Here is a 15258-nt window from a genome sequence, read left to right as displayed (position 1 = left end):
CACTGAGTAAGTGACATTACTTGTCCTATCTCCCAGGTCCATGGTTATAGCAACGATGTGTAAACAATGGGAGGAATAAGTTTACATAGCAGGCAAACAAAGCAGCATTTCTAAAGCAATATATTTAGAAAACGGCTTCAATTTAGATAAGCTACCAGTATAGATAGGATCCTTGAGATGGGACAACCACTTTCAACTTTTTTTCAAAGGCAAAAAATGTTTATATTGTGTATTTCTGATAAATAGGGTGTAGACTATGTCCTTCTAAGTTTGCTCCATGTAGAAAAATTGTTCATTCCATGTTTGACTGTATAATATGTGCCATTACTATAACTATTCTCAATGGGTGTGCATTGACTACAGGGGATATGTAAAGGGCCCCTTCGCTCTTCATTCTAACATAAAGTTTAAAACTCCAGATAGGTTACCATGTATCCTCAAGGTCTACTACCCTTTCTGGTCACCTAGTGAAGGGTCTTATAGAAAAGTATATGCAGATATGTCCTCCTTGGTGGAAAAAAGGAGTAATTGTTCCCACGCCACTGTTTGGAAGTTAGCTTCAATCAATGCTTGGTTTTCCTGAAACCTGGTGGTTTGATCTGTGATAAAAGTCTGGTCAGAATATCTCCTCCAAAAGGAAGAGTGACCAATCTGCAGGCAGCTATATTAGTTTTTTTTTGTGTTTTTTAAGATCTCTGCTTGTTGTCATTCTTTGTTTATTTTCAGTGGATAAAAATCAGTCCCTGGTCAGGTGATCTATAGTTCATGGTCATGTGATATACAGTCCATGATCATGTGATGAGCACACAGGTGCACATCTTGTTACAAGACAGATGTCTGATTACTGAGCTGTGACTGTAATATCTGTGCACCTGTGTGTCCATCACATGACCATGGACTGTATATCACATGACCATGGACTAATTTTTATCTACTGGAAGTAAACAATGAATGACTACAAGCAAAGATCTAGAAAACAAGGAATTTATTAGGAAAATATATTGGAAAATTGCATAACTTTTTATTATTCAAACAATAACATATAATGCTGAACCTGGACAATCCATTTAAGGTTCGTAGGTTAAGGAAAGATGTGCCGAGCCTAGCTATTTGTTTAGCAAGTATGTCACATAGTATCTGTTAACTATTTGTTAATCTGCTTTCGATGTATTATGTGTTAGTACTTTGGTATGTATTGGTGTGGCTTAGATTAGTACCTGTAAAGCAGGAATGTGACTATTTATTATATGTGAACTATCTGTTCGAGTACCTTTCATGTCTTCTAAGATTGGGAGTGTTTCAAAGCTGACAGTGTGCTGAATTTATGGCACTTTCAGTTGTACTAGTATCTGTCCTAGCTCCAGAGATATTGGTGTCATTATATTTGGCACCCAATATCAGAGGAGCTGGCCTTCCAGCTCTGCCTCATTACTGGGGGGTGCAGGTACTCTTCTATAGTCTTAGAGGTCATGTTGGAGGACAAGAAATGTCCTCCTTAAGGGAACCTGTCACATGGTAAATGCTTTCCAATCTCCAGGGAATCAGATTGACAGCTATCTTTATATACTGTAAACAGTCAATATAGAAAGAAAGAGCAGAGATTTCAGTAGTCTTTTTGCACATACCTAGACATCATTCTAGTCAGTTCCTTCTACTCTGTAACTTGCTGCCTACAGATTGGACCCCTATGTATGGGCTGATGGATGAAACTAGGAATGTTGGTTTCTGGGCATGGTAATGTCTTTTATTTTACTGTCTGTTAGCTCTGTATTATGCAAGGATATGACTGAATGTTTTGGCTATATGTTAAGGGAAACCTAACAGTGTAATTTGGGACATTAAACTACCCACAGATCCTTATGAAATGGGGGTATAGTGTCCTAAATCACCCTGTTGTAAAGCCGTATACACCTGCACTAGAAATAACAAAGCTTTAGGGTACGTTCACACGGAGATTTTTGAGGTGGATACGGCCTCAAAATCCTGACCTAAAAGACGGCTCCCATTGAAATCAATGGGAGCCGCTCAGGAGTTTTTTCCGGGAGCCGTTTCTTCCGACTCCCAGAAAAAAGAAGCAAGGTGCTCATTCTTCAGACTGAGTCACCTCGCGATTCTGCCTGAAAGCACTCCCTCCTCCGGACTAGGCCCATTCATTGGGCCTAATCTGGAGCAGAGTGCGCGGCTGGATGCCAGTGCAATGCACTAGCTTTAGGTCGCAGCCACCCGGCTTTTGGACCAGAACCTGAGGTGGCCTCCGCCTCAGGTTCCGGTCCAAAAAACCCGGTGTGAACTTACCCTTATACTCACCCTGCCGCTGTATTTCCCATGCCAACGTAGTCATTCACTAAAGCTACAGGAGTACATCTTGGCTTCAGTGCGCATGCGCCAAACCTCAGGTGGTCGTACTCAGCTTCACTGAAGAACTATGCTAGTGCTAGGAGCACCAGAGATGAGTCCAATGAGATTAATCATACTTGTCTATAGGTAAATATAAAGGTTTACTTTTGTAATTGCAGGCATGGGTAGCTTTAAAACAGAGCAGATTGGGGCACTATACCCCTGTCCATAAGGAGCTGTGGGTAGTTTAGTGGCCCATATCAACCTGACAGGTTCTCTTTAAAAAGGGGCATGCCTCACTGTTATTTGTCCGCTTCCTGGTAAGAAGGGATATGGATTATATTATTACTTGTAACTTGTTTTACTTGTTTGCTAAATATAAAACTGCATATATGAAAATGCATTTACAGACAGCCACAAGTCACACCAAGCATTGATCTATAGGGAGCTATCTTCCAAACAGTGTTTACTAGAATAAGTTTTCTTTCTTTTCCACTTATTTGCATATTCTTTTCCCAGAATCCTTATGGCATGTTTGGTCAATAAGTCCCAGTACACTGACATGTGGCCTGCAAAGGCAATCTCCTAAAGGATCCATGTCTGAAGAAACAGACCTCTAATATTATATTTTGTATGTAAACAGAATTGTATATATTATTTTTACAGCTTTCCAAAAAAATGCCACTTAATGTGACCTAGAACTTAATGCTGTATAGTTAAAGTAAAATATTTATGTAATGTATCCATACAGATGCAAAAATAAACACACCAAATACAACGTGTGAATACAGCCTAAAGGATTGCTCACAACAACAACAAACAGATAGCACCTTGTCTACTTATTCTATTTAAAAGACTGTAAAATTGGCTTACCCGCGCGCTCTAATTGACCCAATTTGTTACCCCGTTTCTTACTGACCCATGTGTTTTTTGACATCATCACCTCATTCACCTCTTAATGCCCAGGGTATTTTGGGCTTTGAACATGGTATTGCATTTTTTCCATTTTTTAACAACTTCGGTACGGGAACATTTTACCTGGTTCAGGACAGGACACATTTTGGGTACTTGCAGTTTTAAGGGCTATATTTTTTTTGTTCAGAGTATTCAAGTAAGTTTAGCGGATTTATCAAGTGGAATCTGCCTGAAGACTCAGCATGACGTTTACTATATCTAGTTAAAAAAAATCAGCTAGAGGAAATTCCGGAATCTGCCTCAAATTCAGTTCCAAATTCAGCCATGTGAACATACAGTTATTTGATATTTGATTTTATATGTATTTTATATGACATGATTATATATGTATTCTATATGTATAGTATCGTTTGCCTATTTTTAAGGGGCAGTAAAGGTCCAATCAGTTCCATAGTCAAGAACTGAGGCTGTCCTACATGATAGTTCAGACATCCCATTATAACAATATTAGGTATAGAATTAGAAGCTTTACATACATAATGGATATATTTAGAATGATCTGACATGTCCTAGTTATGTGTTAGACATTTTGATCAGTGGAGGGTCCTACTGCAGAGACCACACCGATTTCTAAAATGAAGCGGCAGAAGATCTCAGCTCCGTGTTGTGCTCAGTTTGGCTTTCCTTGGGTAGGTTCTGTTTGTTCTTGTAGGAAGCTGAGTAAAGTTGATCACCGTGGAAGGAACACATATCTCAGATAAACTCATATGATCCTTATTTTTAGTGGATGGTATCTCAGCACGGGTCTCCCAATGATAAAGCCAAATTTTCTCTAGAAGTCAGTGGTGGAAAAATTTAGAAATTAAAGTTAATATAACACAGAGACAGCTGAATAACATACAATATAATATAGTTTGAAGACTACAATATAGGATGGAGCAGACCAGGCAGTAATATATTACATGTGTGTCCCTAAGTCCATGGACTCTTCTGCTTTATGCCTATGCAAGCCTCTGTCTGCGACTTTGTCTGGGTGTTGTTGGCGTCGATGATCCGCCTATATTCAGAAAATTGCTGCCGTCAATGGTTTGCCTGTTACGCCTTTATGGCAGCTCTTAAGCTGTCCTACTGCTGAACTTTTTCCTCACGTTGTGCCTGTGATTGTTCCGGAATCTCAGCAGCTCGCTGTGATGCCATATAAATGAGCATGTTGTTGGAGTTGATAATCCACCTGCTCCAGTGTTTTGGTAGCTGTCAAGCTGGCCTGCCGCTAAACTCGGTCCTTGAGCTGTGCCCTGTGATTGTTCCGGCATCTCATCAGCTTGTTGGGATGCCATATAATGAGCGTGTTGTTGGCGCCGATGATCCACTTGCTCCGGCATTTCAGCAGCTGTCAAGCTGGCCTGTCGCTGAACTCATTCCTCACACTGTGCCCGTGATTGTTCTGGCATCTCAGCAGCTCGGTGGGAAGCCATATAATGAGTGTGTTGTTGGCGCCGATGATCCCCATGAGCTCCACTTGAGGAGAACCTTGTTGACTTCTGGCTACCTTCATGGCTCTTGTTGTTTTAGAATTTTGTAACAAATTAGATTTTCTCCCCCAAACGTCCAAACTCACAAACTATCACATTTAGGGCTCGTTCACACGGAGTAAACGCGTTAACGGTGTTAACGCGGCGTAATCGCGCACCGTAAAAAACCGCGGCATACACGCGCCGTAAACGCGCCACAATGCGTGGCGCATTTACTCCGTGTGAACGAGCCCTTATAATATTAGTAGAATATCTACATGTGGTCATTGGCTCACGTTTACTAAGGCCCTTGTACCAGAGATGTAGCTTAGATGTGATGTCCTATACTAGAAGCCATATTATGTACATACAGTGTGGTTAAGCTCTCAGTGGTAAAATAATTTGTTCTTTTCCTATTACATTTTCGGTTTTATACACACATAAAGTGCAGTAAAATATCATAGTACTCTTGATGTATACAATATAGACCTTTAAGCCTTATTCTTTAGCAAAATGCCATATGTACAAAGATACTAAGCAACTTGTAACTAGCACTTTCACATATGTTAATATCATTTTTGCATATGCCCTCCTGGAGAGTTTTCATTACATTGTGTTTCATTGTTTAAATGCAGAATGAAGCTATTGACAGCATAAATAGCTGCAAATGTATATCCCATTTACAAGTGAAATGACTGTATATGAATAATGTAAAGCACACAGTTCTCTATACAAGCCTCCAGCACTGCCTGTTCTTGTTGCAGTGTCATTTTTTTTCCAACATTACCTCTATGAGAACAGAAGCGTAGGACGAGGAACTTGGTCTTCTCGCTCCAGCAGCAGCCTTCTGAATATGAGCTCACATTTGGATCACTGGTATTTTGAGCTGCAGAAATCTGTTAGATAATATGCTCTCCTAAACATGGCAGAAAATCAGCTTTGGATGCCGACAGGTTATGTCTCCATAGATGATCATAGGTGACCTGTTTCTACTGATGCAGGGGAGGGGGTCATATATTAAAAACAGTATTTTAAAGTGGTTATATTGGGTATATTACATGAAATGTATACAAGGGCCATACATTTGTGAAAGAAATTTAGATCCCATTCACATGATCATGAATTCCACTTCTTGAAATGGTTTTCTGGCTTTTTATATTGATAACTTATTAAGACAGTTAATCACTATAAGATTAGTCTAAGTCTGTGTCCCATTATAGTGAATGGGAGAGGGAGGCGGTACCAGAATAGAAATAGAATAGAATAGAATAGAATAGAATAGATATGTATAATAGAAAGAAAAAAGTGCTAAAAAATGAGGTCCCACACAACTCCATTGGGACAAACAGAATTTGGGAGAAGGAATGCAGTGGGGAAATGGAAAGATTCAGTTATTTATTAAGGTGCCTATGTTACCACCCAAAACAGAAGGTTCAGTTGAGGGGGTTCATAGCCAGGGTAAGTCCCTGTACATCCAGGAAGGTAATCCAAGGCTGCCAGATTTTATTGAAAGCCTCCATGGACTTATTCTGTACATTGGATATTGTTTCATACATCACCATCTTAGTAACTCTAACCTTGACCTGTAAGATGGTGATTAGGATTCCCAAATAGAGGGAATATGGATATGAGCGGATCTTTTGGGCCAGTTTATGTAATTGATTTGGTCAGTTGTAATTGAGAACGTTGATGCGTGTCGAAAGAGGTATCTCCACCAAATATGAGGGGGGTTTGCCAGTATCCGCACACCTCTGCAAGCTAGATAGAAAGAGCTGCCAAAATTGTTTTTTACAAGGCTGGGTTGGCATTTCCTTTGAGATTTGCATTCTTCTTTTTCACTATAGGAAATATTGTCAAAATAATGTCTCCCTAGATGTCATAGAGAAGGTGTCAATCCGTCAATGATGGTGCGATTAGCAAAGGGACAGCGTGACTAGGCTGAAGCTGCTCCCCGCCCCTCTGACTACTTAGGATAATTTACATATAGCTTTCAAACATTTATAACTTCATTTCGCTGTACCAGAAATATTACAGAGGGGCAGCAATGGAAATGTCATTGCTTCATCCTGCACATGATGTCGCCAATTTATGATGGACAAAAACCACCTGATAGGTTCCTTTAACATGAAGTATTTGTAGCACATTTAGTAGAGTTTTGCATTGTTTTAATGCAATAAAGATGCTGCGGAAGATAAAAATCAAGGCATCCTTTAATGCAGGCAGTATTAGGAGAGAATATGGCAGCCCACAGAGGCCCTATAGGGAGTGTCTATGGACATGGGTACATGGCTTTCCAAAGATAGAGGTTCAAGCAATTTTTACCATATATGATTAAAATATATAGATCCAGAGAACAATCCATCACATCCATTATATTGCTATTGTTCTTATACACAATACAGAAACACTGTGTGTAACCTGTTTACAGGCACAGCTACAAAGAGAAACCGACACCCAGCTGAAGTTATTGTAAACCATACTGCACATTAAACTGCAGGCATTTTTGTAGCTAAGCAAATTGCCCTATTTTTTAAGTTTTGTACTAAAATACAGAAAAAAAAATCAATAGTGTGACATCAGTCATTTATTAGGCAGTTTTAGTAGGTAAGAGACATCCCAGAGATAGCACTGAGAACATATTTATTCACCCAGCTCTGACCTGGAGTCTGCACAGCAAGACAATCTGTTCTATGCTTCTAGATCACCGCTGGCAGATAAGGCTAGGCTCACACAGGGCAGTTTAGATGCATCTTTTATAACTAGTGGTGGGTGAATCTCTCAGGTCTCCACAGGATGGCTCGAGTCCAAGATTTGTTTGGGGTGAATAGGTTCGGTAACAACCACACCTTAAAATGGCTTAAAGGAGTATTCCCATAATTCTTGTTCTGCAGCCTGAAGGCTCTGTACTCTCTTCACTTCCTGTATTTTTCGCACATTGGTGGGCGGGGTTTTACTTGCTCTATCTGCTATGATCCACAGTATGACACTGATGTGGAAACTGATGTAGCAGAGCTACATTTGAGTCAGCTTGCATTACATACAGATGTAACAGACTTCTTATCTCCGCCCTTATCAGCCAAATTCAATTAAACCGGCTGATAAGTGGAAAAGCTGAAGATAGACAGCACAGTAATAACGGAGCTCTCATCTCCCCCTTCCCTATATGAGGAGCTCCATTGCTTGTCAGCCCCTCCCTCCCCCCCTGAGAGCAGGCAGCTATGTCAATTGACAAATGATCAGATAATCCCAAGGGCCAGTGTCAACAATGAAGTGAATAAATTAAGATAGCGGCCAAACAAAGCAGTTTTGATAAACCAATTTATTTAGGAAAAGTCTTATATCCACATAAACTAGCAATATAGACAGGATCCTTGTTATGGGACAACCCCTTTAAACATATCGTAGAACACTCTCAGGATTACTAGAAAACTATCCAATATCCAGCTCTCTTAGGCTAAGTTCACTCGGAGTTATTTTGTCAGGATTTTGAGGCCGTATCCGCCTCAAAGCCCTGACCAAAAAGACTTCAATTTCAATGGGAGCCGCTCAAAAGTTTTTTTTCCAGGAGCTGTTTCTTCCAGCTCCTGGAAAAAAGAAGCGAGATGCTCATTCTTCAGGCCGAGTCACCTCGCAATTCGGGCCTGAAGACACTGTCTCCTCCCGACTAGACCCATTCATTGGGCCTAATCCGGAGCGGAGTGCGCCGGATTTCAGTCGTGACTACTTGGTTTTTGGATCGGAACATGAGGTGGCCTCCTGTGAACTGACCCTAAGGCAAACACAGCCAAAGTTATATCTAAGTGAAAATTAAATTATTATACTGTGGGGTCTCTTCAGACCTGAAAGTATAATAGGTGGAAGTAGCCTAGGGGAGGGGAAAAAATAAAGCATTTATACTCATCTTCCGTTGTATCCTTTGAGCGTCTTGTCACATGGCATGCCCTTGTGACCACCCGTGGCTCAGTTTCAGGCTTCAGCACTTACCCCGGGCACATGACATCACGGGTGTGCTAGACGGTGCAAGGAAGCTCAAAAGAGATAACATAAGATGAGCATGAATGTTTTTTTTTTTTATCTGTGACACCTCCCCTGGGACTCCACCTATTAAACCCTGAGGACTGAAGAATATAATGCATCGACCATTTTTGTTTGCCCAAAACAAATCTCCATTTGTTCGGAATTTGGAATATAATCAGAAGAAAGGAAAAATTGGTATCACCATTATTCTTATCTTTTTCTCATTAAATGTGGAAAGTGGAACACACTTATTAATTACAATGCAGACATTAAAGGGGTTGTCCAAGAATGGATCATTGGGGATCTGACACCCAGGACCCTTCTCCTTCTGCTGTTCTTGACTCTCTACACTGTTACTGCCCATTGTACACTGTATGTAACCATCTACTGCCAGCTCTGAACAGCTGACCTTGTAGTTGCCCCCCATCAATCTGATATTCATGACCCACCATAAGAATAGGCCATCAATACCCATTCTTGAATGATCCCTTTAATTAAAGTAAAGTTGCAGATTCAATCTGAGGTCTTCGTGTATTTGTTCTAACAGTTTTATTTCAATTGATCTGTCATTTGTGACTCATAGAAGTGCTTGGAAATATCATGTGGCAGAGAATATCTTGTCAGAGCTTGAAGGCCGCTCTTGTCAATCACAATAGAATAATAGTCTTGTATAGAATGTGAGTGGGAACGCATCAGACCTTGCCTGCCTCATCTTCCTGTATATATTTAATGTATAGTAGACTGTAAAGCAAGTTTGTTGCTTTCTTTAGATGATCCAATACATTTAGGTACATATATATATCTTTTCTGAGAAAAATGTATGTATAAATATATATGTATATATATCTAGTCACATGGTCACAACAGCGCTTTAATTAGTAACCTCAGTATTAGTCATAGTGACTCACCTGCAAGGCTAGATTGTAACCAGTGACAGAGGTGACCACTTGGTGGCAGGTTAGCTGTGGACTTATTACGTACTACAGTGTAGCATTTCATAGGTCCACCTAGGACTTCATGCCGGTTAAAGCTTAAAGAGAACCTGCCCTTTTTTTTGGTAAATATTTTCCCATGAAATAACAATTCCGGAGCATCTTGGCTCGTAAATTGTCATTGTGTGGTTCTTCTCTTACTTTTCTACTTATTACTTTTGAATACTTAAATTGGCAACTGGATGTTATCATTCCAAATCTACCACACTGTATACATTTGTCAGTAGTATTTGTTGGTAGTATTATTTCTGTATTGGTCTACAATATTAGGAGGCCTAACAACACCATATAGCATAACAGGACTCCCAAAGACTAGCCTCTGCTTAGCTTCCATTTTCAGTGAAGCACTACACACCGGGTCTGAAGAGCCAAAAGAGGGACAAAATATGTGGTGCGTGTGCGCGCTGCGGAAAACTTAGCTCCGCCCACTTTTATGTTGACTCTGCCCATTCTCATTCATTTTTCATGTGCCCCCACACAGTATGATCTTCCTACAGTCACCTGTAAATTATATCCCCCTCCATCTCTCTGTTTCATATAACCCCTTTATTTGCCCCCAGTTTCATGTCCCCCCCCATCTCTGCCCCAGTTTCATGTCACCCCCATCTCTGCCCCCAGATTCATGTCCCCATCTCTGCCCCCAGATTCATGTCTCCCCCTTCATCTGCCCCAGTGTCATGCCATGCCGTTCTCCCCCCTTCATCTGCCCCAGTGTCATTCCGTTTCCTCCCCCCCATATGTCCCAAGTTTCAAAGGCCCCCTACATTTCGTTCCCCTCAATGTTTAACACAAATAATTATACTCCCCTTCCAACGCTCCCCCGCCGCTCTCTCCACTCTCTCACTCCACTCACATAGTTATAGGCCAGATGTGACGTCATCACATCGCGCCTACACACGCCGAAGCCGGAGCACAGCAGTAAGGCAGGAGCTGAGCTGTGACAGCTCCTGCTTTATTCGCTTATATGTTCAACTGATGAGTTGAAATCGGGACATACCTCCCGCCGACTGGGACCGCGGGACAGGACACCGAATCCTTGAATGTCCCGCAGAAATCGGGACGGTTGGGAGGTATGCTACTGGTAGACAACTGTTATTGTTGTAGCGAACTCTCACTAGTGCCATCTTGTGTAGAAAGCTCCCTTAAAGCCAACGTGTGATTCTCTTGGGAGTGCAGTTCTTTTTGAGACATCTGCTATCATTGATGAAGGGTCTACTGTATCTGTTCTGCTTTATTCTATTATCTACATTGTTTACAAGACCCCTGATTGGTAATGGATTTAGAAGATGGACAACCACAAGGTTGTCATCTGTTACAGTTGTAGCTTCATGGTTAGATGAAAATCAGAACAGTTCATTTGCTCCTTTCAGTTCATTGTCATTTGCTCTCCTGAGTCTTAATTCTACAAATATTATACAAAGATATCTCAAAGACAACCACCTAAAATTGCATTGAAAAAACGTCTTCTGGAGAAGTGATCTTTTCAATGAAATGGACAGTACTTATGATTTATGGTGAAACCAAAAATCTATCACAGGAAATCTGGTCTGGATAAGGGTCTTCTCAAAGACATAGTCCTCTGGAGACGTTCTGCTGTATATTTTAGTCTTAGTTAACCTCTCTTCTTTTTTTCGTTTTTTTTTTCTTCTCACCATTATGCAGAACAGACTTTTATAAATAGAAGTTGATGATAATGTGAACATTACATTGAAAGTCTGTATTGTACTAGATTGTATTTCCTTGTGCTACATAGTTTATCACAGTCACCGTACGTGTCCTTGAACTGTCTTCTCTGACTAATTTCTATACATTTTGTGCTTTAGGTTATTCTACCAAAAAGATGTAACTATGAAACAACTTCATATAAGTTGATATTTATAATAAATGCATTTAGAAAAGCCTGGTTTTATCCTGTCAGTGAGGGGTATGAAGCACTTGCAAATACATTTAGCTAAAAGGATCTACTGCTGAGTAAAATCAATATATTAGTGCACAGATATTACCAAAAGTATATTATTTCAACCCGTAATTTTCGGAACAATAGTTATTTATGGTACTAAATTCAAGAAATGCGTAAGCTCAGTATGTAATCATCCTGTGGTACAAATGCACAAAAATATGTGCGTAACCAAATATATTTTACATACTGTATGTTCTTGTTGAACATCTCATTTCAGAACTACAGGCCTTACTGGGAAATTGGTTTCTATATTCCCTCGGACACATACCTCTATCCTCTCAAGGAGAGTTTCTCATATATAACAAACTAGCTGGTACCCGCGACTTCGTCTGCGGTGATTGTAGCAGTGGGTATATACAGGCATGGGTAAGGTTTTCGTACTGTGTATAAGGTATGGGATATGAAATGTAAGTTTGTATCTTGTTTTTGCTGTAATTCAGACAATACATGAGACTTTTGTGTTGAAGTTAATTTGTATTTGAGCTGCTATATGGTGTTGTGAGAAACTTTACATAGTGTCTTTGGGACAGAGGTATTTGAAGTTAAACCTTTCCCGCCGATGGCATTTTTTGATTTTCGTTTTTGACTCCCCTCCTTCTAAACCCCATAACTTTTTTATTTCTCCGCTCCCAGAGTCATATGAGGTCTTAATTTTTCCTGGGACAAATTTTTCTTCATGATGCCACCATTATTTATTCTATATAATGTACTGGGAAGCAGGGAAAAAATTCAGAATGGGGTGGATTTGAAGAAAAAATGCATTTCTGCGACTTTCTTACAGGCTTTGGTTTTACGGCGTTCACTGTGCAACCAAAATGACATGTTTCCTTACGATTCTGGGGATACCAAATTTATATGGTTTTATTTACATTTTGACCCCTTAAAAAAAATCCAAAACTGTGTTTAAAATTTTTTTTTTTGAAAAGTCGCCATATTCTGACAGCCGTAACTTTTTTATACGTGCGTGTACGGGGATGTATAGGGCGTCTTTTTTTGCGTGACCGGGTGTACTTTGTAGTTCTACCATTTTCTGGAAATGTTATTGCTTTGATCACTTTTTATTCAAATTTTTATCAGAATCAAAACAGTGAAAAAACGGCGGTTTGGCACTTTTGACCATTTTTCCCACTACAGCGTTTACCGAACAGGAAAAATATTTGTATAGCTTTGTAGAGCGGGCGATTTCGGACGCGGATTGTCAGAGCGGTGGGGGTCGGCAAACATGGCTGCTCCGGAGCGTTAAAGAGAGCCTCCTGGAGTATCGTTAAGGTGAGGGGCAAAGTGGTAAAGTATATGTATATGAGATTGTGTGGGGTTAGGGGCGAGGCTGTAGAGGGCAATATGAATTTTGTGGCTTGCTATGGTCCAAAGTGTGTGAGATTGCAGAGATGGTGGTGTGAGTTTGGGTTTTGTGGGGGTCCTGGCACAAACGTATGTGCGCTATTGTGACGAAAAGTAGCCTATTGTTTAATCGGGTGTATTAACTATGTTTGTGGAAAATTTCAGCCGAATCGGTCGAGCGGTTTTTCCGTGATTGAGGAACAAACATCCGAACATGCAAACATCCAAACACACAAACCCACAAACTCACAAACTTTCACATTTATAATATTAATAGGATATTTGGTGGTACAATTCAGCCATTGAAAGGGGTTGGCCGTATTCAGACCAATATTGAGGGACCAATGTTATTGTTTGTATAAAAAAGATATACAATTTTTCAATGTATTTGCTGTATGAATTCCTCACGGTGTTCTAGATCTCTGATTGCTGTCATTCATTCTGCTAACTGCTATTGGATGAAATTCTGACCATAGTTGTGATGTACCGTCCAAGGTCATGTGATGTACCGTCCAAGGTCATGTGATGGACAGTCCATGGTCATGTGATGAACACATCTGATGAGCACAGCTTGTTATAATCACAACCCAGTAATCAGACATTTGCCTGGTAATGAGCTGTGCACCTGTGTGTTCGTCACATGACCATGGACTGTATATCACATAACCAAGGACTGTATATCACATGACCATGGACTGTATATCACATGACCATGGACTGTATATCACATGACCAAGGACTATATGTCACATGACCATGGACTGTATATCACATGACCTTGGACTGTATGTCACATGACCATGGTTAGTATTTTATCCAGAATGAATAGTAACAAGTAGAAAACATCTAGAAAATTGCAAGGAATTGATACAGATATTGATATTGGAAAATTGTACTTTTCATTATATAGACAATAAGATTTGCCTCTCAATATTAGTTTGAAAGTGGCCAACCCCTTTAAGCCGAACCTCTGAGACTATTTTTCATCATCAAGGAAATCAAGGAACTTCCAATATTTGCACAGTTTATATAAATCCAGCCCATTTTTTTGTACCAAGACATGGCAAATTTTCCTGGATTACAACTGAAAATCATATCTGGGACTATTTCGATGTATGCTTTCCATTAGATTTTGGAACATGACTTTTAGACTGCACATCTATTCAGCCTCAAGGTCATTAGTCAGGTCAGACACTGATGCTGGGTGATAGAGTATAGCTCTCAGGCAGGGGTATTGAAGTCAAGGCTCTGTATTTGCCCTCCGTTTCTCCGTTGTGTGGCCCTATTTCCACTTCAGAATAGTTTAGTTCTGGCTGGGCATTTTTTTTTTTATATTGCTTAACCCAAGAGTTAAAAGATAAACAGCCAAAACTATGGGTAGGTTTGGAGCTAGATAGCATGAAGCCAGCAGTGGCGGGAGCGATGCTGCTATTCCGGGGGTGGGGGGTGGGGGGCGGAGGAGTGGAATAACAGCATCGCTTCTGCTGGCTTCATGCAGGGCAGAAGCATAGCGATGTTGCTGGCATCTGTGCCGGCGTCTGTGCATCTGTGCCGGCGTCTACACTCCCCGGCATCCGCCTCTCTATTACAGCGGATGCCGGGTCTGTATTCACATATGCAAAGCCAAGCGGCGAGATGCCGCTGGCCCTGTGTGCGCGCTCATAGATGGTGAGACCAGTCTAGCCTTCACAATGCAAATACAGACCCGGCATCCGCTGTAATAGAGAGAGGCGGATGCCGGGTCTGTATTCGTATTGTGAAGGCTAGACTGGTCTATGAGCGTGCACGCAGGGCCAGCGGCATCTCGCCGCTCGGCTTTGCATATGTGACCCCACCCACCAATGACGCAACAAAGCCGGAAGACAGAAGATTTTACAGCAACGAAGACTGGTGAGTATGCGACGTGGGAATAACCCTTTAATATCTCAAGACATCTTCCTCATCGGTCTTGATCATCTCTGCCCTGCTGGAGTTTATATCTAAGTCATAATGAGGTGCATGCCATAAATTAGGCACATTCTGTGAAGATTATTCTATGTCAGTTGATCACTAGCATAGATTTATGGAATAATTTACACCAGAAAACCAGTGTAAATGATGATAAATTTAACAGGGCTCCCACTCCCACCATGTCCCTATAACGCCACGTTGTGTGAAGTGCAAAACTTAAAAAGTCTCTCTTTTT

General features: G+C 40.7%; 1 protein-coding gene across 2 annotated transcripts in view; it reads left to right on the top strand.

Moving 5' to 3' along the window:
• The window catches only part of CDKL5 (cyclin dependent kinase like 5), a 257239-nt gene that overhangs the window by 37742 nt on the left and 204239 nt on the right, over window positions 1-15258 (top strand). The window lies entirely within an intron of this gene.

Source organism: Leptodactylus fuscus, chromosome 2 (assembly GCF_031893055.1).
Source record: "Leptodactylus fuscus isolate aLepFus1 chromosome 2, aLepFus1.hap2, whole genome shotgun sequence".
In the NCBI taxonomy this organism is placed as follows: Eukaryota; Metazoa; Chordata; class Amphibia; order Anura; family Leptodactylidae; genus Leptodactylus; species Leptodactylus fuscus.
The sequence above is the reverse complement of the archived record's forward strand: the minus strand, read 5'-3'. Positions and strand labels throughout refer to the sequence as shown.